The sequence below is a fragment of the Eretmochelys imbricata genome, chromosome 2 (assembly GCF_965152235.1).
Source record: "Eretmochelys imbricata isolate rEreImb1 chromosome 2, rEreImb1.hap1, whole genome shotgun sequence".
In the NCBI taxonomy this organism is placed as follows: domain Eukaryota; kingdom Metazoa; phylum Chordata; order Testudines; family Cheloniidae; genus Eretmochelys; species Eretmochelys imbricata.
Window position 1 is genome coordinate 65033317 of NC_135573.1, and position 13722 is coordinate 65047038.

A 13722-nucleotide genomic window follows, 5' to 3' on the forward strand; every position below is an offset into this window, starting at 1 on the left:
CACATAAACCTGTTAATGAACCTGGTTTATAAAGACTGAAATTTAAAACCTACTTTCCTGACCTACTATTAAGTATTATTTATAATAGCTCACAGGGGGCCCTGATTAGGGTTGAGCCCCACTCTGCAGGGCACTGTACAAACATCAGAAAGACGGTCCTGGACCATTTTGGCTGGGATTTTCAGTGATGCCTAAGGGAGTTAGGCACCCAACTATCATTGAATTTCAGTGTAATTTGGGAGCCAAACTCTCAGAATCCTCTGAAACTCTAAACCAGAATGGGATGGGACTGTCTTTTGATACATTTGTATCATGCCCAGAACAATAGAGACTACTCTGAGAATGTTAATTTTTAGAACGTCTAATATGCTCAGATAGGCAGTTGTACTACGTTCACCCTTGTACTAATTGGATAGGTGTAGTCTGAAAATCTAAAAGTAACTAAAAGTAAAAAGTAAGAGTCTGGAAATCTAAAATCTAAATCAGTAATTCAAATAGTAGCTAACAGCTTCTATTTTTATTTTGAAAAAGATGACTGCGAATTTTCATGTCGTATGTTTTATACAAGAAAGTGAAACTATCAATAATTTTCCATTATTACACTGAGGAAAAGAAGACTGAAAACAACTAGCTATAGGTATATTTGTAGTTTTATTTATAATGTAACATTCAGCCTCAAAATGAGTATATTATATAGCATGGTTATGAACGCTGTATAAATAGCAGTAGATATACATCAGCCGCCTCAGTAGTTGATAGAGACATATTTATTGTAGGAAGTAATATTCCCATTATCTAAGAATTAATGTTAAACAAAGATAACTCTAATATGTGGAGTTGTGACAGCCTCAGGAAGAATATTTTATATTATCAGTATGATTTTAAATGTGTCATTCCAACACACATAGTGAAACCCTCTGCAACAACTGCCTTCAAAGTAACCCCAAATGGAGGAGTCTGTCTCGCCAAGTAATGAGACTTGGAAGATCTTCTTTGTGAAAATTAAGCAAAGATGTGAAAATACCACAAAGGACATTTTAAAAAGAAAATACAGTTAAACAGCTAGAAAATCTGTACAAGGCCAAGGAGATGATAGCAGTAAGGATGGCCAGTAGAATGAATTATCCCAAATTAAAGAAACAAACAGCAGTTTATTGGGAACTGGAGAAGAGGCAGTTTCAGGCAACACACAGAAAGATTTAATCTTTAGAAGAGAGATCTGAAAATGAACTGAAATCCAACACAGTGTCAGTTTAATACTCAAGTGTACCTTTTGCTGGCTCTTGCCATCTCTAATTATCAGGATCACAAAGAATCCCTCCTAATCCCAAGATTCTTCACCCTGTAACATCTTCCTCCCTTTCCCCAACATCCCCCTCATCTTCACCCCTCTACTCCAGAGTCACCACCAGTCCCCCTAACCGAGCATGATGCCATGATACCCCCCAACCCCCCATTTCCCCAGACTTATCCCCTGGGAATCCCTCCTGTGGCAGAGCCTTTCCTCTCCTCTTCCATGACATGACACACAGTTCCGCTCCCCCACCATCGCGCACAATGCCCCTCACCTCTCACTACCCAGCAGTCGCCTTATCCCCACAGCTCGCCCTCACAGAGCCCCATTCCCCTCCACGATGCTCTTCCCCTGAAGTTCCGCACTGTTCCCCAGGATTGCTTCCCCCACACACCCATGGGCAGCTCGCTGGGATCGCTCCCTCCCCCCCGTGGGCAGCTCCCCGGGATCACCCTCCCACACATCCCCCCGTGCCCAACTCCCCGGGATCGCTCCCCTCCAATCCCCCTCGTGGGCAGCTCACGGGGATCGCTCCCACACACACCCACACCCCCCGTGGGCCGTTCCCCTCCGCTCCCCGTGATCGCCCTCCCGCCCCGCCCCGCCCCAGGTGTGGGAAGCTCCCTGTGCTCCCCGGAATTCCCTCGCCCACGAATACAACCCCCCGAAGCCCGGATCTCTTTTCCCAAGCACCCCACGCAGGGGCGGTCACACGCGCCTCGGCCCATAGGTCGGTTCAGTCCGGCCCCTCTCGCACCTCCAGGGCGGCAGCCGCAGTTCCTGTCCGGCCCCTCTGCCCGGGATTCCATCCCCGCTGAAGGTGCCGCTTGACCCGTGACGTCACCATCACAGGGCTTTCCTTTCCCTGACGGCAATTTCCTCGTCGCGCTGATTGGCTGGAGTCTCCGGCCAATGGGAACGGCGGGGCCCTCCCCCCCCCCAAGGCCCGTGCTGGGCTGGTGCGGCGCAGGCAGGTTCTCCGCTCCCTGGGGAGGGGGCGTCAGGAGAGCGGGGTGAGCGAGCGAGCTCAGGCACCAGGTGGCCCAGGGCTAATCCCGTAAATGTCCGAACAGCTGCCCAGCACCATTTAAAGAGACAGGCCCCTACCACCGCGCCGCGCGTGAGCGGGGCAGGGCAGGCCGGACAATGAGGCTCGCTGCCGCGCGCGGCCTGGGGAGGTCCCGCTATCCCCCTCGCGGTCCCCCACGCGCTGCGGCGGTCCCCCTCGCTGTACCCCATGGGGACGACTCTGGGCCCTGCCTTCTTCCTGCCACAGCACCTGGGGGAGTGAGCCGGGCCATTGTCCTGCCCTGGCCCTGCCAGGCTGTGTGCGTGCCTTGGCGCCCTGAGTGCCCCTGGCAGTGGGGAGGATAATACCTGATAGCCCCTCCCCCCATCCCGCCTTGTCCGGGCTAGTCACACTGAAAGCCCTTCCCTGTGTCTGTGCCCCATGCAGCACAACGGGCCCTGACCTCAGCGAGGGCCTCCTGCTACTGCCTAGGCCAGCTTCTAACAAAATAATAGGAGCCTCCTCCTTCAGCTCTGCCTGGAGGGAAGATGGCCCTCGTGCAGCCAGAGCCCTTCCCTTTCCTGTGAGGAATCCCAGCTGCGGGAGTGGTGCTCTGGGGCTGGCACCCACGTACTTAATGGTAAAGAAAAAACAGGAAATGACACAGGGGTCGTTTTGCGGGGAGACGAGTCCACTTCTAACCAGGAAAGCAGGATGCCACAGAAACAGGGCCCTTAAAGACTTAAACAGCTAAAGACAATATTACAAACTGGCCCTTTTGTGAAGTGACCGCTGTTTTAGAGGTTCAGGTTTATGGGGGGAAAACTATTAGTCATTCCATTAGTTTTTGTTTTGTCTAGATGCAGACACTGCACTCGTTTAACCTAAACCCCACATAGATACGCTCTTACTGCGTGTTAGTCTAAACCTGGTCCTAATCAACTTAAGCTAAATCAAATGAAAGCAGCTTTAGATCATTCTAAGCGTGCCACAGAGCCTTCTGCACCAGGTTAACTGATTTTAAATCTCACACTTTTAGTTTAACTGCTGCAATTGTGCATGTAGACAAGCCTGTGGTCTCATTTTCTCCCATTCCACAAAAGGGATGGTCAGGGACAGATTGTGTTACTGCTCCACTGTGCAGGAAGCAAAAGAGGAAAAAACTGAGACAGGTTTCTTGTACATAAACACAAGTCCTTCCCTTCCTCCTCCAATTATCTACTGCTATAGTAATAATGTAAAGAAAAAATAGAGAAGTATACAAAAAGCAGCAGCACCCTTTCTTGGCAGGGTGTAGGATGAAAAAGGAAGTTATGGTAATGGAAACATTGGTATGTAATTTTTGCTTGTCTTATGTCTCACTTTTCCCATTTCGTGAAAGTCTGTCAGAAACAGATGGATGTAAGAAGCACCATATAGGAGAAGGAATTTTTTAATGGAACTTAAAACACTTTCCAAGCAAAGGTGGGGTCTGGAGTTAGTAGATAGCAGATCCAGTTGATAGGATGTTATAAATGTATGGAGTGTCACTTGCCACTGTACATACACCAAAGGAGTGGCACTAATTTGAGGGTCACTTCCACTTCGTCCCCCAGTGTTTTTGTACTTGCTCAAGGTTCCATAGGCCATGTAGCCAGGGGGAAGGAAAGCACATGACCCAGCCACTTTCAATCAGTGGTCCCATACTAAATAAGTATGGGTGCTGTCAGTGGTTTTGAGCACTGCTCTGGCTGTGTGGGCACCACAATGTACAGAGGGAAGGGCGGTTGGGCCAGATTTCAGTGAGTGATCTGGCACGTGGGGAGTCTGTTCCTGTATGATGGAGCACAAGAGAGTCTGCTGAGAACTTGACACTGGCTAGCACCAGCTCATGCACTGTGTGCTTAAGAGAGAGGGATGACTCCTCAGATGAGGGGAGACCTGGGGTCCCTATTAGGCGGGGGGATGAGTGAAGACAAGATCTGCAGGAGGCAGGGACTGGAATTTGCCCCCACCCCATCCTGTGAAATATCTAAATTGGGGCTACTGCCTCAGAAAGATGCCTCACTTATCACTGTACAGGAAGGAAAGAGACTTCTAGCAGTGGTTCCTGACAGTCATGTCAGGAGGGAGCTTTGCCTGTTCCTGCACTAGACAAATTTATTCCACAATCCATCTGGCAATGGTAGTCTTGCCATTTCAGAGCACGGTAGATCAAAGGACACTCGGCAAATATTAGTGTGTGGCAGCAGAGTCTACACAGACACTTAGTACACAGCAGGCTAGTTTGGGTAGATTTATACCCCAGCTTTCCAAACTAAATATTTGTGTAGACAAGCGGTTAGCAGCTTTTCCTCAATGGCAGCCCTCAAACCTATTGAACAACTTAAACCTTTCCTGAGGAGAACATAGGGAAAACTTAACTCATTTGACATCCCAGAAAAGTAGTTTTGTGTCCTGAGCTGTACAGAGGCTGGAATCATAGAATATTAGGGTTGGAAGAGACCTCAGGAGGTCATCTAGTCCAATCCCCTGCTCAAAGCAGGACCAACACCAACTAAATCATGGCAGCCAAGGCGTTGTCAAGCCGGCCCTTAAAAACCTCTAAGGATGGATTTTAATTGTCCCCAGGGCCCTATTGGAGACAATTCTCTAAAATCTATTACTATCAAAGATGTTTTGGGGCTGGCAGTTATTAAGGTCGAAAGGACTGAAAAATTGTGCTCTCTCTCACTAATACCTCTCCATATCTACCATTCTTTCCAGGGAAAATGATGTTTTTTAGCCTTTTTCACAAAGATGAACACAGAATTTCATATTAATGAACATATTGTTCTTCCAGCCTTCTATACTACTCAGGACACAAAGCTACTTTCCTTGAATGTCAGATGGATCTCACTGTGTTAATAGGGTAATGCTAGACCTTTGTAATAAGAATGAAACAAAGATGGGAGCTAATAAGGCCGTGTGAATATGAGATGGCTGAGGCATGAACTCTTAAGGGCTCTAAAGTCCTTTTTTAAATCTTGACTTCTTACTGACAAGGACATTCTACAGGTTTAAGAATGAGCTTCTCTAGAGTACACCACCCAGAGTGGGTGGGATTTAGGGCAGGTCTACACTACAGCGGGGATCGATCCACCGGCAGTTGATTTAGCAGGTCTAGTAAAGACCCACCAAATTGCCTGCAGATCACTCTCCAGTCGACCCCTGTACTCTGCCCCTGACAAGAAGAGTAAGGTAAGTCAACGGGAGATTTTTCTCCCATTGACCCCCCATGGTGTAGACCCTGCGGTAACTCGACCTAAGGTATGTAGCTGGAGTTGCATATCATAGGTCGACTTACTGCAGTAGTGTAGACCCAGTCTTAGTAGGAGTTTAGAAGGGAGGAGATGGAAACATTCCTGAAAAGCCGGGGGCTAGAGGTAATCCGAGATGAATCCAATATGGGAGCAGAGGTAGAGAGAGGTTTCTGAAGGAGAAATCACTGCTCTCCCCCAAGCTTCACCCTGCAGAGGATGCAGGTACAGGAAAACTGAAAGGTTAACAGGTCTCTGAGCAGACAGAACAGCTTGCTCCATTAGCAGATGTGAGATCAGACCCTGCAACAACCCAGAAAAATAAAGATTGATACTGGATCCCTAAATTGCTCCTTCTGTGAACTCTGTTGCTCTCAGCAGAGGACTTACATACAGAATGAGTACCAGCTTTCCCTTATGCATGGATCCTAACTGGCTTCAGTGGGAGTGGCGGGGGGGGGGGGGGAGGAAGGAGGTTCTGGGATACCTATTCTCTCTCTCTCTTTTTTTTCCTTTAAAAATTCTAGGGGAAATAAAAAAAGAATGCAAATCAGAAGGAAGAGAGTAGGCAGAACAGGAAAAGTGAGGCAAGGGCTCCTTTCATGTTGGCTGGAGTCTCCGGAACTGGAAGCAGATGGGGGCTGTTCTTGGGTGAGTTTCACTCACAATTTCTTTGCATCATTGTTTTCTGGTAAATGGAGTCCTAATACTGTATATGTTCCTGACACTACCTTATGTAGGATGGGAGACGATGGATACCCACCAAAGTTTTATATAGAATCTGTCATACAAAGTATCTTTAAGAAAAAATGCTCTAAATAGATTGCAAAACAAAAACTTGCACACAGACAACTGTGACTTTAATGAAGATGCAGATAGGAACTATTAGAGAGAAGGCAAAAATCACATCTCTGTAGGTCAGGGACTGTCCTATTATGTGTTTGTACAGTGCCCAGCACCATGGAGTCAAGGACCAACAGGTGCTACGGTAATACAAATAATAGTAGATACATAGATTCCAAGACCAGAAGGGACCATTGTAATAATTTAATCTGACCTCCTGTGTAACATAGGACACAGAATTTCCCCAAAATAATTCCTAGAGAATATATTTTAGAAAAACATCCAATCTTGGAGAATCCACCACGACCCTTGGAATATTGTTCCATTGGTTAATTACACACTATCAAAAATCTATGCCTTATTTCCAGTCTGAATTTGTCTAGCTTTAAGTTCCAGCCATTGTACTGTGTTACTCTTTTCTCTGTTAGATGGAGTCCATTGTTAAATATTTGTTCCCCATGTAGATACTTAAAGACTGTAATTAAGTCATCCCTTAACCTTCTCTTTGTTAAACTAAATAGGTTGAGTTATTTGAGTCTATCAATATAAGGCATGTTTTCTAATACTTTGATCATTCTCGTGGCTCTTCTCTTCACCTTGTCCAATTTATCAACATCCTTCTTGAATTGTGGGCACAGGAAATGGACACAGTATTCCAGAAGCAATTACATCAGTGCCAAATTTCTATTAGAGATTCCCCTGTTTATACATCCTACCCAGGACCCCATTAGCTGTTTTGGCCACAGTGTTGCACTGGGGATTATCCATCACGACCCCCAAATCTTTTTCAGAATCAACACTTTCCAGGATAGAGTCCCCCATTCTGTAAGTATGGCTTACATTCTTTGTTCCTAGATGTATATTGTTTTTGCCCATTTTTCCAAGTTATCCAGATTGCTCTAAATCAGTGACCTGTCCTTTTCATTATTTACCACTCCCCCAATTTTTGTGTAATCTTCAAGCTTTATTAGTGATGATTTTATGTTTTCTTCCAGGTCATTAATAAAACTGTTAAATACCATAGAGCCAAGAACTTATCCCTGCAGAACCCAACTGGAAACACCCCCTCTTGATGATGATTCCTCATTTACAATTGCATTTTGAGATTATCAGTTAGCCAATTTTTAATCCATTTTATGTGTGCCATGTTAATTTCATATCATTCTGTTTTTTTAATCAAAATGTGTGGTACCAAGTCGAACACCTTAGAGAACTTTATTACCATTATCAACCAAACTTGTAATCTCATAAAACAAAGATCTCAAATTAGTTTTTCAGGATCTATTTACCATAAAATCATGTTGATTGGCATTAATTTCATTACCCTCCCATCATTCTTTATTAATCAAGTCCCACATGATGTGCTACGTTATCTTGTGCAAGCTCTATGTCAGGCTGACAAGCCTATATTTACTTGAGTCATCCTGTTTACTCTTTTAAAAATTGACACAGCATTAACTTTTTTCCAGTCTTCTAGAAGTCTTCCCCAATGTGCTAAGACTTATTGAAAAGTCAGCATTACTAGTTCAGTAAGCTCCTCAATCAGCAATTATAAAACTCTGGATGCAGGTTATCTGGACCTGGTTATTTCAAAATGTCTAACTTTAGTAGCTTCTGTTTAAGATCTTTCAGAGATACTAGCAGAATGGAATGAGTGTAATCACCACAATGAGACTATATCATCTGTTTTTTCTCCATATACAGAATATAAATATTTATTAAACATTTCTGCCTTTTCTGTATTATTAATAATAATTGTGTCTCTTCCAACTAGTAATGGGCTTACACCATTGTTAGGATTCTTTTTGTTCCTAATATATTTTAAAAACTCCTTATTGTTTTTATCACTGCTGTCCCTATATGTATCCTTGTATCCCTTTGCCTCCCTTATCAGTTTTCTACAATTCCTAACTTCTGATTTATATTCATTACTATCAACTTCCCACTTTCTTCCATTTGTTACATATTTTTCTTTTTTATTTATTTTTATAGCTGCTTTCACTTCCCCTCTAAAGACACTTGTGGGATTGTGTCTTTTTGGGCAGCTAGTAAGGTGTTCTTAAATGATTCCCAATTATCATTAACATTTTTCTGATTAAATTCTTCCTCCCAGCTCATTTGGCTTATAATTGTTTTCAGCTTTGTGAAATTGGCCCTACTACAACACCAATTATATACATTACTGGTCTGGAGTTCATTTAGGTTGTAAACTATAATTGTGATCAAGTCATGATCTTTGTACATAAATTACTATTAATATTTAGTTCTGTGATCAGAAGTAAATGGGTGGAGGAAGAGAAATGGCAGAAGTCCTGCATTGCCACAGGAAAGAAAAAGAGGAATCAGAAAATTCCACAAAATTCACCCACAGGAGAAAAGAGTTTGTGGTTTCACAAAGGACAAGGCGTGTGCCTTTGAATCCCAACCCTAGAAATCCTAGAGCATCTGTGTGAATGGGCTAACACCTTCAGCACTGTTACTGGATACCTTACAGCTCAGATTCTTCAGGTGCTGCTAATTATTAGATTTCCCCCACCATACTTGTGCCCTACTGCCCCTTTGAGGTCTTGTCTATAATTTAGATTTTCATCACAGTGGTAAGACTGCTTGAGCTCTATCTATGCTAGTGCTTACAGTGTAGCTGCACTGTTGCAAAAAACAGGTACCAATTACTCTAATATAGTCACAACTTGAATGAAGTAGGCAACACAGTTGAATACCCCCAGATTTGGAGGAGAGCAGACTAAAGTAGGACACTTGGCTCCTAGTTACAATGCTAGCCCTTCTCCTTCCCTCCCGACACACTCCAGACTCAGGGTTTCCTGAGGGGAAGAAGAGCAGACCACTTTGGCTCCAAGCCCTTTGCACCTTTTAATCAAGCATCTTTTCTCCTCTCCACTCCACATAGCAGAGAAAGATGGGACCCCATTCACAGTGTAAACTAAAAAGGTATTGTTTCATGTGATATTGGAATACAACCCTTTCAGAGAGCTAGGGCACTACAAGTAAAACCCCCTCTCTCCTGTGTTGCCTCACGTCTGCCCCCCCTCCATCCTTTAACAACCCCCTCCAAAAAACAATTGGACAGAGGGGGTCCAATTGACATAGGGAACAGGAGAGAGTAAATAATAGAGAAGAGTGAAATGCAGAAGATGCAATGGGGAACACATGAGGAAGAATCTTTGGAGTTTGGAAAACCAGGTGGTTCATCTGAGTTAGATTCAGAAATGTAGATAAAGCCAGTGAAGGTACCAGAATTATTTAGTAAATCAGCACCACAGATCACTATTGTTTCTGCCTTCCATGAAGTGCTGATGTAGCAGGGCAAAGCCCACCCAGTCCTGCACCATCTCTATGTGCAGTGGGATGTGTGGGCTCGGTCCCTTCCCATAGGTGCTGGAACTAAGGGTGCGGAGGGTGCTGCAGCACCCCCGGCTTGAAGTGGTTTCCATTATATACAGCAGGGGTGGCCAACCTGTCGCTCCGGAGCCACATGCGGCTCTTCAGAAGTTAATATGCGGCTCCTTGTATAGGCACCGACTCTGGGACTGGAGCTACAGGAGCCAACTTTCCAGTGTGCCGGGGTGCTCACTGCTCAACTCCTGGCTCTGCCCCCACTCCACCCCCTCCTCTGAGCCTGCCGTGCCCTCGGTCCCCTCCCCCCGAGCCTCCTGCATGCCACGAAACCGCTGATCAGTGGGGCTGCCGGTGGGTGGGAGGCGCTGGGAGCGGGATGGAGGAGCTGATGGGGGGCTGCTGGTGTATTACAGTGGCTCTTTGGCAATGTACATTGGTAAATTCTGGCTCCTTCTCAGGCTCAGGTTGGCCACCCCGATATACAGGGGTTACAGTTTGGTTCAGTGGCTCTCAGCAACCCCATTAAACAAATTGTTCCAGCAACCCTGTCCCTTCCCCTCTCTGCATTCTCCACCAGGACACGAAGCAGCTTGTCTGATAGGACAGCAGTCTGTGCTGAGCTACCCTCCTCCTCCCCTTGCTCCCTGGGTCGGGCTCTCTTCCACTACCACTCCCAGGCTCACACCTGCAGGCAAAACAGCTCCTGACTGCCTGCCTCCACAGGATGGGATTTCTCATGTGATTTCTCAGCTCTACTCCAGCTGCCAGCAAAAGTCCAGCCAAAGTCAGCAAGTAAGTTTCAACTTTCCCCATGTCCCCCCCTCCAGAGGTGATGTGTGGGGTGGTCATATGCCCCCCGCAACCTTAATATTATGGCCCCCCCACCATCAAGATTTATGCATCATCTCCGCTAAAAGGTTTTCAGCGGTAGAACAGTATAAAGTTAGCATAGATCTACAAAATAATCTTAGAAGAGGATTTATTTTATTTATTTTTAATTTTAAACAGCAAGCACCATATTTTGTCTCATGGACATCCTTTCCCTCACAACATATATTACATCCCACTTACTCAAATCAAACCAAAATGGAAGTGGTACAAGAAGCCATTTACTGCCAAATACATACAAAGCAAGTAAAACATTACAGTACATGGAAATAAAATTACTTTGTAGAACACTTTATATTTTCAAAATGTTCTATAAGTATTCATATAGGTATAATTCATTCTATTGAAGCTTCCTTAATTTAAAGCAATGAATTTAAGAAACCTTTTTTAGATCTTGACTAGATCTAGAATTTAGCTTATGAACATTTTGTGATCAACTAGTTGTCCAACCTTTTATCAACAGATTTAACATGGTCACATATTTCTTTTTCAGGAAGCTATTGGAAAAAGAGGTTACTTACTTTATGTAACTAACGTTCAAACGATTGTCTATTTGTATTCCAGTCTTGGGTGTTTGCATATCTCTACACCAGAGATTAGAATTGTTTAGAACAGCAGTGTTTGTTGGCCCATGTCTGTGCCCTGCCTGCCCTGATGCCCCTCTTCTGAAGGTATAGAGGGGCAGGACATTTAAAGGGAGTATAAAACTATTGGAATATCAGGTTTCCAGCCACTCTGCTGCTACCAAAGAAGGCGAACATCCTTGAGTTTAACAACATGGCACTCCTGTTTCCATTAATTAGCATGGCTACGGATAGATCTGCTAAAATGTTTTCATTGCTATAATTCTGTAAAGCTAGCTTTGTGTTTATATTCTCCTAGGCCATAGTTTTCTATAGTAAAAATGATTTCAAAGCTTAAGGGGGGAAGTCAACACATGTTAAAATATAGAGAGTTTTAGAACTAAAATACATTTATTTATGTTTTCTGACCACGGACTTGTACAGATTCTGCCCCTGAAGTTCTTCTTGCTGTCAAGTTTCACAAACAAGCACCTAGAAATTAATTATGCACATCACCGCTTGGATGTAGAGGCCAACTGTTCCCCATGAATTTGGCTATTTAGGGCGGTGGCTCTCAACCAGGGGTACATGTACTCTTGGGGGTACGCAGAGGTCTTCCAGGGGATACATCAACTCATCTATATATTTGCCTAGTTTTACAACAGGCTACATAAAAAGCACTAGCAAAATCAGTACAAACTAAAATTTTATAGGGATAATGACTTGTTTATATTGCTCTTTATACTATACACAGAAATGTAAGTACAATATTTATATTCTAGTTGATTTACTTTATAATTCTATGGTAAAAATGAGAACATAAGCAATTTTTCAGTAATAGTGTGCTGTGACATTTGTATTTTTATGCCTGATTTTGTAAGCAAGTAGTTTTTAAGTGAGGTGAAACTTGGGGGTATGCAATACAAATCAGACTCCTGAAAGAGGTACAATAGTCTGGAAAGGTTGAGAGCCACTGATTTAGGGTACTTTAGTACATTTTCTCAATATCTTCACCTAACTTGTTCACAACTTTAGCTTGTATTAGTGCCTTTTTAAATGGTTCCAATGCTTGAACAGTGCAAATTCAACAAGTCCTCCTTTTTTATCTGTTTTTTTAAAGATTTTAAATAAATTAGTTTAACAGAAGTTATGTTCTCTTTCAATCACGAGTTGATCTGTTCCATCTTTCACTTACCTTCTCTAAACAGAAGCTGTTTCTGTGAGCCCGAGAGTGCTAATCCTTCCTTAGTTTCAGTTTCTGCCTTCAGAAGTAAGGAGTAAGTTTAACTGCAATGTTGTCCTCTTGAATACTCTTCTGTTATCCACCTTTTTTATACACAATCGCATAGAGATGAAGGGTGTCCTCTCCTGCAACTAAACTTAGTTTCTCTAATTGCTCTTCAGTCATAATCAGAGAGATCCTATATGTTTCTTCAATTATCCCGTATCCTGTCTGCTCAATTAATAGTTCCCTCTCAGTTGCCTTATTTTCTTCTGATCTATGCTCTTTAGCATCCTGCCTCCTAATATCTGTTTGACCAACCCTGACAAATAGTGAGCATCCCCAGTTTCCACCAAAGTCAGTCCATATTTCTGGGCTTTCCTTGGCACACAGAAATGAAGGGGGACCATTGAGGCCTACCAGGTTACAGTAAGTACACCATAACTCTTCCTACTCTCCCTCCCCAAAGAAGTGAAAGACTGACTTTCTCCCCATTTATAAATATGTCCATCAGTGGCTCCAACCTCTATGGGAGGTATACTGTGAGCAACCCCATCTACATTCTAGAAGAAATAGGGCTCTGTGACTTCAACACACGCTGATCCATTGCTTCACGTACACCTGCATACTGACACAGATGTAGTTTTACAAATGATAAGAGAAACAGGTAAGGTACCATCCAAACTAATTTGTAACAATATGCTACTTAGACTACATGCTGGTTAAAACATTCAACTAGAATGATTTTCTCCTCTCCTTATTTTACCTCTTTCAAAAATATAGGATCAAATTATTTATTATCTGTCAAGTCAGGAGATCAGACACATATTCCATTGTATTTCCTATAGCAAGTTTCAGAAGTGTTCACTACCCTGATAGGAAGGCCTAAAGTGTGAAGGTTGCAACCAAGGGCACTATTTTTTAAGTGAGCAATATATCTATATAGAATAGTGATTTCCTTAATCAAAGCTCCCCTGACAGCAGTATTCCCCTTTAGATTTAGATAAAACTGATTGCTTAGTGTGTCATTTTACCTTCCCCAGCTTGGATTGCCTGCAATAAGGTTGTCATAGTTATAGTCTCTTTACTCAAGCTGATCCTTCAGCAGAACACTTTTTCAGCTGTTAAGGAAAGCAGGCAATAAATGTCTGGCTTAGCCCCTCCTTTTCTGGAGCCAGAGTAGAGTAATATGCTGTAATTGGTTTTCCACGTTTGCCAAGAGTCTGTTTCCTCTTATCCACAATATTTAACGTAGGTCTTGTAATAGC

At 43.6% G+C, this 13722-nt stretch overlaps 1 long non-coding RNA gene across 3 annotated transcripts; it reads left to right on the forward strand.

Moving 5' to 3' along the window:
* Nucleotides 1-2219: 2219 nt before the first annotated feature.
* Nucleotides 2220-13722, forward strand: LOC144261091 (uncharacterized). 3 transcript variants are annotated; one of them, XR_013345146.1, is made up of 5 exons: nt 2220-2307; nt 2751-2943; nt 6109-6232; nt 10359-10573; nt 11163-13722. It is a non-coding gene; the product is annotated as an uncharacterized LOC144261091 (long non-coding RNA). The 3 variants fall into 3 exon arrangements; XR_013345147.1 differs by lacking the exons at nt 10359-10573; nt 11163-13722 and adding exons at nt 7216-7249; nt 7420-8149; XR_013345145.1 differs by having other exon boundaries at nt 10359-13722.